Raw genomic sequence first — 9,692 nt, 5'->3', positions numbered from 1 at the left:
ACACAGAACAAAGAGGAGGAGAATGGTCTGGGACCTGAGGAATATATTAGACTTATATAGGTGAAGGCCATGAGTGCAACTAAAATAAAAGGCAGGACTCAAACAGATAAAAAGATCCAATAACATGGAACTTGTGCACCACCACTTATGCACCTGGGTTTCAACCCAGTCTCAAACAACCTGAGCTGGCCTTCTCCCAGGCTGTGGAGTATGGGAGCCCTGCGAGAGGAAGCAGGGGAAGAGTCCAGCCTTTGGCGTCAGGCAGTCTTGGGTTTAAATTCCACCTCTTCCACTGCACGGTAAGAGGGCCTGTGACACTGGGTGTGCCACACAGCATTTTGTTTCCTTATTCATAAAACAATGGCACTCCCAGCATATGTATACATGCACAGTTGCACCTGCCTGTAGAAAGAGAATACAGTTCCTCTCTCCCTAGAAGCCCAACCCAGGTACACTTGTGTTTGGTTCCCATCACATATGGGAACAACTTTAGTATCAGCATGGAAGTTAAATTTCAGCACAGGAGTGAAGAACAAGGCTGTGGAAATAGATCAATCTAGGCTTTGTCGAATCCAGTGCTGTCTAATAGAAATACAATGCAAGTTACATATTTAATTTTAAAATTTCTGGTATCTGCATTCAAAAAGTAAAAAGAAACAGATGATATTAATTTTAACAATATTTTGCTTAACCTATTAATCCAAAATATTATAATTTCAATATGTGATTAACATAAAAATTATGAAAGGCACAGTTTACATTCTTTGTTTCACACTATGGCATGCCCCAATCTGGAGTAGCCACATTTAAGATGCTCAAGAGTTGCATGTGGGTACCTTATCAGACAGCCCAGGTCTAGCTCTTGGGAGCCTCAGGCTCCTCCCATGTAAAAAGGAAGGTAGCAGGATTCTCCATCTCCTGAGGTTGCAATACGGACTTATCACAGGGGAAGTATGCAAAGGTGCTTAGCACAGCCCTGGTGCACAGGACGTCCAGAGACAACGTCCAAGGACAGCTGTCAGTGCTGTGACTGTACCCTGCGGTCCTCACTTTGTCTCCCACAGTGCAGATTCTTATGTGACTCTGCCAGTGGCCTTTTTCTGGTTACACTTGAATGGATGCATCGCCAGGTGAACCAGGTTGGGAGAAACAAGGCTGATTTTCCTTGAGTGAGGAGGGAGGCTCAGGGCTTCCTGGCCTGCCCACCTCCTGACACAGGTGTGATCGAGGGCAGTGACTTAGGATTATGGATTTGAGAACAGGGAGAGATCAGACAGGTGAGACATTGTTGGCTGCAGAGCTGAGAGAGACACAGCACACATGATTAGGCGTCTGGGGAATTAGAAATCTAGGTACCAAGTCTTGGCCTAAGGGGATGGGGTGTGTACTTAGCAAAACTGGATGGCAGCCATGGCTCCAAAATACCAGGCGGGTGCTGCCTGGTTCATGATGGTCTCTGCAGCTAGTTGCTGTGTTTCTCTCTCTCTTCCCTTTCCTCCTTTTATTTTTCCTTCCTTCCACAAACACTGAATGAACATCTACTCCATTCACTGCCAAGGCCCAGCACTATATATGAAACTGATATGTCTCAGTGTGTGCCCAGCCCTGTGCTAAACACTCTGTGTTCCTTCTCTCATGTAAGCCCATGACCAACCGAGGCCTGTAGGTACCACTATTATTCCCATTGTACAGATAAGGAGGCTGAGGAACAGAAAGGTTACATTGCCTGACTGAGGTCTTATAGCCAGGGTTTGCATCCAATCTATATGGCTTCAGAGAAGAAGGCATGGTTCTTGCCCTCAAGGAGTGGATGCTAGGAACGCACCAAGGGGAGAAACTAGTTCTACTGGGGAAGTCAAGACAGGCTTCCTAGAGGGGGTAACATTCACTCTGGAGCTTGAAGGAAGAACAGAGTATGCCTGAGGCACAAGGCAGGGAGTGTATTTAACAGAGCGTTCACTTTTCCTGCAGGAGCTGTAAAGGCGAAAATTGTAAATCACATCATTTACTTTCTATGTCCTTGCAACTTTCGCAGCTGTCTCCTCTGTCATTGGGATAGTATTTGCTGCTCCCAAACCACCTGCTAGCCTCAGGGCTACCTTGTGGCAGTTTGTCCTTGACTCCTTCCTGAAGTATCCTATGTTTGGAATCTCCCTCTTCCTCTTATCAGCCATATTTAGACAATGTGTGGAAAAAAATCAAAATGTTTAGAGAACACTTTTCAGAATCAAAAATATTCTTAGGGCAAATCTGCCTTATAGCATCAAAAGTGGGATTTCCTCCACAAATCCCTATGGCGGTATGGCTAAGAGCACAGGGGTTCAAATCCCAGCTCCACCATTCATTAGGTCTGTGCAAGGATGGGTTTCTCACATTCTCTGAGGCTACGGCTAATCCACAGGATGGACATGAAGACCAAGGGAGATTTTATACACTAAGTGCCTGGCATGCAGTTTGCCCTTAGTACCTCACCAAAGAAATTCTAAAAGATAAGAAGGGGGCAGGTAGGATCTTCAAGCCGTATCTCATACTCACAGTTGTGCTGGTTTATGAAAAGATGTCAAGGATGCTGTAGGCGCAGTCCTCTCAGGGAAGCAGCTCCCGAGCCAGGGCCTCAGCTTTGCCAGTCACGCTTTCAGGGTTCCTGAGGACCCAGAGTTGTTCAGGCCTGGGGGTGAGTACACTGACCCTATGCACAAGCAACTGATATATAAGCCAGAAGTCGGTTTGTTAATTTGTACTGGAGACAGATGCCTCTCCTAGTGGCTCTCCAGCAGGGCTGGACAAATGCTGACAAGTTCTTCCTCTCTGATTGTCCTTCTATATCTTGCAAACAGATTGCATCGTCACTTCAGAACACCTGGTAACAATACAGGTGGTTAGCTGGATTCCAGTGCCAGGCATACACCCTGAATCCTGAATTGAAGGCAGGGTGATAGGCAGAAGGCTAAGCTTTAATTAGGTAGAGTCTTTTTTCTCAGGAGCTGCCCTACACTTTGCACAGACCTGGGCTCTTCCCAGATTACCTCATCAACATCTTTACAAGCCAACACAGAGAGTGCAGCCACTCTGTAGATGGACTGCTTCACTCAGTGCTGCTGGTTGTTAGGGCTGTCACTCCCAATGGGTAGTTTTATTGCCAAATTCCATCATAAGCAGTACTACCCATACCCTGACCAAAGAAGGAAAGGGGAATTAACACGACCACCTGCCTACTGTATGCCAGGTACTGTGCTAAATGTGAGGTACGTACATTTCATCCTATGAGGCTTTGTTGGGAGGTATCTTCATCCCATTTGACCATCGTGTCACCTCAAAGCATGTATCCTTTCAAATACCCCACAGTGATAACATCTGCCAGATTAACAGAGCCAGGATCTGATGGCAAACCATATCCTCATGGAGAGGTCACGGCTCTGGCACTCTTTCTCTCAGTGGAAACTCAGCTATGATTCAGTTGCTTCTTTCCTAGATTTGTCCTGAATATTGGAGATTTTTAAAGTTCTGATGAAGAAATAAAAGTATATGGGTACAAAAATTAACTCAGATGGATGAAAGATTTAAATGTAAGACCTCAAACTATAAAAATCTTAAAAGAAAACCTAGGAAATACCCTTTTAAATGTCAGCCTTGGCAAAGGATTTTTGGCTGTCCCCAAAAGCAATTACAACAAAAACAAAAATTGATAAGTGGAACCTAATTAAACTAAAGAGATTCTGCACAGCAAAAGAAACTACCAACAGAGTAAACAGACAACCTAAAGATAGTGAGAAAATATTCACAAGCTATGCATATGACAATATGCAAAATATGCATATTCTAATACCCAGAATCTGCAGGGAATGTAAATCAACCAACAAAAGTGAGCAACCCCATTAAAAAGTGGGCAAAGTATATGAGCAGACTCTTCTCAAAAGAGGACATACAAGCAGCCAAGAAAACGTGAAAAAGTACTCATCACTACTAATCATCAGAGAAATGCAAATCAAAACCACATTGAGATACCATCTCCCACCAGTCACAACGACTATTATTAAAAAGTCAAGTCCAGGAGCAGTGGCTCATACCTGTAATCCCAGCACTTTGGGAGGCCGAGGTGGGCAGATCACGAGGTCAGGAGTTTGAGACCAGCCTGACCAACATGGTGAAACCTCATGTCTACTAAAAATACAAAAATTAGCTGGTCGGGTGCAGGCCTGTAATCCCAGCTACTCAGGAGGCTGAGGCAGAAGAATTGCTTGAACCCAGGAGGCGGAGGTTGCAGTGAGCCAAGATTGCTCCATTGCACTCCAGCCTGGGCCACAGAGCGAGACTCTGTCTCAAAAAAAAAAAAAAAAAAAAAAAAGTCAAAAAACAACAGATGCCAGTGAGGCTGCGGAGAAAAGGGAATGCTTATACACTATTGGTGGGAATGTAAATTAGTTCAGCCACTGTGGAAAGCAGCTTGGAGATTTGGAAAAGAACTTAAAACAGAACTGTCATTTGACCCAGCAATCCCCTTACTGGGTATGTACCTAAACAAAAATAAATCATTCTACCAAAAAGTCATATGCATTTGTATGTTCATTGCCACACTATTCACAGTAGCAAAGACATGGAAACAACCCCGGTGCCCATCAATGGTGGATTGTGTAAAGAAAATGTGGTACATATACACCATGGAATACTACACAGCCATAAAAAAGAATGAAATCTTGTCCTTTGCAGCAACATGGATGCAGCTGAGGGCCATAATTCTAAGTGAATTAACACAGGAACAGAAGACCAAATGCCACATGTTCTCACTTACAAGTGGGAACTAAACATTGAGTACACGTGGACATAAACTTGGGAAGAGTAGACACTGTGAACTACTAGAGTGGGGAGGATGGGAGAGGGTATGGGTTGAAAAACTACCTATTAGGTACTACACTCATTACCTAGGTAGAGTATACCCATGTGCCAAACTGCACAGGTACCTCCTGTATCTAAAATAAATAAATGTTTTAAAAATAAAACTCAATAAAAACATCAACAACTTTTTTTTTAAAGTATATGGGGGCTGGGCACAGTGGTTCACACCTGTAATCCCAGCACTTTGGGAGGCCGAGGTGAGAGGATTGCTTGAGCCCAGGAGTTTGAGACTAGCCGGAGAAATATAGGGAGAACCCATCTCTACAACAATTTTAAGATTACCAGATGTGGTGGCCTGTGCCTGTGGTCCCAACTACTCAGGAGGCTGAGGTGGGAGGATTGCTTAAGTCCAGGAGGCAGAGGTTACAGTGAGCCAAGATCATACCACTGCTCTCCAGGCTGGGTGATAGGGCGAGACTCTGTCTCAACAACAAAAGAAGTATATGGGGACAGCCAAAATTGAATGGAGCAAGGAGGAGGTATGTTCAATGGCGATCTCGTCAAATCCTATTGAAGGAAGGTATATCCAGTAATAATTAAAAGAGAATTCTAAATATGAGTAAAAGAAAAAATTACTCAAAATTTCCAATACTATGCTCAGAGTATTTCTTTAATTTTGACTTTTGGAATCATGTTAGCGTTTTATATATTTAAAACAAAATCAATTGAGCAAAGATAGGGGAATGGAAACTAAAAGACAAACAGAAACAAATGAGCCTAACTGTGTTTCAAATGAATACTAGACACAATGAAAGGGGAAAAAGAAAACTAATCCAAGTAACTTTTGGACACAATTCTTTGATTACAGTCGCCCTCCATATTTGTAAGTTCCATATCCTTGGATTCTACCAATGAAAATACTTGAAAAAAACAAAAAATATATATAACAATACAAATCATTAAAAAGCAGTATAGTGTAACAACTACTTATATAGCATTCACATTGTATTTGACATTATAAGTAATCTAGAGATGATTTAAAGTATATGGAAGGATGTCATAAGTTATATGCAAATACTATGCCATTTTATATAAGGGACTTGAGCATTCCTGGATTTTGGTATCCTTTGGGGTCCTGGAACCAATCCCCCACAGATACCATGGGACAATTGTATATATCATCAGTCTAAAAAACAACAACAACAAAAAGAAATGGAACCAAATCTTGGAATCTACTTAGTAGGTTTGTTTTTCCATAGTGGAATGGGTGTAGCAATTCCTAAAACTGTTTATGTGTATTGTAATCTTGAGCAAATTAATACTGTTGTTTGAAAACCAGGATTCTCACTGTGAGAGAGAGTGAGAATGAGAGAAGACAAGAAACTCTGGGATCTTGGATTGGTACTAGAGGTAGCAGAATGAAGTCATAATTTTACATGAACCCATATGAAATTACTGTCCTTTCTAACTTTGTTCACTGAGAAGCCCTAGAAGCAAGAATATTTCAGTACCAATAAGCCCACCTAGTATCAGAACTTGGTTTCTAAATCTGATTCCCCATTAAAAGCAACCAAAACTCCTTGAAGAAATGGCTGATTCCAGGAAAAGGGAGAGTATAAGTTGATCCTGTGCAGAAAGTGAGGAAGGACTCAAAGAATGATAAGTCCATGTAAAAAGAAACCACTTGAAGAGAATCCATTGTGAAATCTAGGACAAGCTGAGCATCAAAACAAATAATGATAGTAGTGAATTACAATCCACTGAACAAAATAGCAAACCATGAGTCCATGCTGATACCAAGTGAATAAGAAAGAAGGAAAACTGTTTGCTTACGATAAAATGCCAATTGCTAAACATAGAAGAGATGATAGTTAGAAAAATCACCATTTTGCAATCATCATTGTAATAACAAATCCAGGCAAGAATCATCAATATATGTTAAAACTAGGGAGTAAATATTTGAAATGGGAGAGGTTATCTACATAGTCTCTGAGTATCTCCCCAGAGATTACTTAATAACTGTAAAGGGAGAAATTATAATTATATACCAAAGGAACCTGGAAGACATCACCTTAACCAAATAATCAAAATCAACATCACCAATAACAAGCCAGACATATACCATGTGTTTCCTGATGCGATGCACTGAGAAGGACACAACATCACTTTTATGGTATTCCAAAGGGGACAGGTAACCTACACTAATCACGAGGAAAGACGAGACAAACCCAAATGAAGGGCATTCTGCAAGACAACTAGCTTGTACTCTTCCAAAATGTCAATTCATGAGAGATAAAGGCTGGAGAAATGTTCTAGATTAAAGGAGACTAAAGAGACTACGTAACTAAATGAATAGGTGATCAGTTTGATTCTGGATTGGCTCTTGAGATAAGAAGTAAAAATTCCTCTAAAGAACATCATGGGACAGTTGGCAGATTTTGTATATGGAATGCAAATTATGTAATAATGTACACATGTTAAATTCTGTGAATTTGATAACTATATGGTGATTATGTAAGAGAAAGTTAGACCCTGAGATACTTAGGGATAAAGAGAAAAGTGCATGATATCTGCAACTCATCAAAGAATCATAAAGTGTTAAGAGATTGAAGGGTCCCTAGAGAGTCAGTAGGCCAAACCCTACTTTCTTGAAATGATGTAACCAAAATCCTGAGAAATTGAATTTTGCCTAAGACCACACATCCAGCCAGGAGTTAAGCCCAAGACTCTCTGGCCAGGTGTTTACAGTGAGTGCATGATATTGGTTGTTGTTGTTCATCATGGGTCAATACTCGGACAAATACATTGTTATCCATTAACCACAAGCCAATATACACCCCCGCAGCTTCGACCCAGCTTCCACTAATGCAAAGGTCCCTGACCTCTGGTGGGCTTACATCAGAGGACAATGACCCTGGGAACTGATTTATTTTCACCCTTCTCAGTGCTGACCATGGCCTCAGAGGTGGGTGCTCTCAGGAGAGCCCTCTGCTGTGTGCTGTAGTGGAAAGGGCTGGAGCTTATAGTTGGGTAGACCCGCTAGATGAGATCTGTTACTAGCCGTGTGACTTCAGGCACAACTACCATTTATTTTCTCTGGCACTCAGTTTCCTCATCAGTAAAAATGGAGACAACATGCATATTTATGGGACTAAATGAGATCATGTATGTGATATATGCCCACCCAACAGTAAGTCTTGGTAATTGGTCATTGTTTTCTTCTTTCTTTTGGTCCAAAAGTATTTATGACTATGAATGGAGCTGGGTGGAGGGCTTGGAGAACTCAATACAAGTTATTTAAACTTTTTTTCTCATTAGAAGAATATTACCAAAGTGATATGCACCTTATAGAAAATTAAAAAGCAAATAAAAAGACAAAAATATTTGACCATACTGTTAATAGTTGATGGATGTCCTTCCAGACTTTCCTGTATGCATATATCACAAGCATTTTTATACAAAAATACTGTAGTAGTATACTTACTATATAGTAACTTGCCTTTAAAATCCAACAATAGATCCTGAGCATCGTGACATATAAAATAACCCATTTCTGCAATTTAATTTTTAATTATTGCACAATAGTCTGTTGACAGGTGAGTCAGTTCTTCAAGCCAACTGTCTTTGATAGACAGGTAGATTGTTTCCAATTCTCTGCTATTATAAACAATGTTGCAATTAACATTGTTGTGAGTAGATCTTTGTTCATATCCTTAATAATTTGCTTAGTACAAATGCCTCAAATGGAATCACTGGGTCAAGGGCAATTCTTAATGTTAAAGCTTCTGATGTAATTTGCCATATTAGGCCTGGTACAATGGTTCATGCCAGTGCTTTGGGAGCCCAAGGTGGGTGGATCACTTGAGGCCAGGAGTTTAAGACCAGCCTGGGCACCACAGCAATACCTCATTTCCATAAAAAATGTTTTAAAAATTAGCTGAGCTTGACGGCATGTATCTATGGTTCCAGCTACTCAGAGGCTGAGGTGGTAGGATCACTTGAGCCCAGGAGTTTGAGCACTTAGTGAGCTATCATTGTGCCACTGCACTCCAGCCTGGGTGACAGAGCAAGACAGTGTCTCAAAAAAAAATTAATAATTATAATAATTTGCCATGTTGCTCTCCAGAAATATTATAACAATAGCCTTCACACCAGCAGTGGATAAAGCATTAGGAAATGATCTTCATTTGAATGTTCCAAGCACAGTAAACAAAAACTTATCTTGAAAGAGTAGAGAGGCCAGGAGAGGTGGCTCACGCCTGTAATCCCAGCACTTCGGGAGGCCGAGGTGGGCATGTCATGAGGTCAGGAGTTTGAGACCAGTCTGGTCAATATGGTGAAACCATGTCCTTACTAAAAATACAAAAATTAGCTGTGTGTGGTGGCGCGTGCCTGTAGTCACAGCTACTCGGTAGGCTGAGGCAGGAGAATCGCTTGAACCTGCGAGGTGGAGATTGCAGTGAACCGAGATCATGCCACTGCCCTCCAGCCTGGGCAACAGAGTGAGAGTCCATCTCAAAAAAAAAATTATAAAATAAAATAAATTTTAAAAAAGCAGAGAGAGGCTGTGAGGCTTGACTTTCTGGGCTCCTCCATGGACTGGTGGATCAGGAGTTTAGGGGGTAAGAAGAAAGTTCCTTCATTCAAGTAATGTCGTAAGTTCTTCTCCAGTGAGTGAAGTAACTGCTCTGTGATAGGCACTATGCCAGATGTTGGGGATAAAAAAATTAAAAAGCTAACTGGGCACAGTGGCTCATGCTTGTAATCCCAGCACTTTGTGGGGCTGAGTTGGGAGGACTGTTTTAACCCAGGAGTTCTAGGTCAGCCTGGGCAAAATAGCAAGATCCCATCTCTTAAAA

Source organism: Pongo pygmaeus, chromosome 2 (genome assembly GCF_028885625.2).
Source record: "Pongo pygmaeus isolate AG05252 chromosome 2, NHGRI_mPonPyg2-v2.0_pri, whole genome shotgun sequence".
NCBI classification, from domain to species: domain Eukaryota; kingdom Metazoa; phylum Chordata; class Mammalia; order Primates; family Hominidae; genus Pongo; species Pongo pygmaeus.
The sequence above is the reverse complement of the archived record's forward strand: the minus strand, read 5'-3'. Positions refer to the sequence as shown.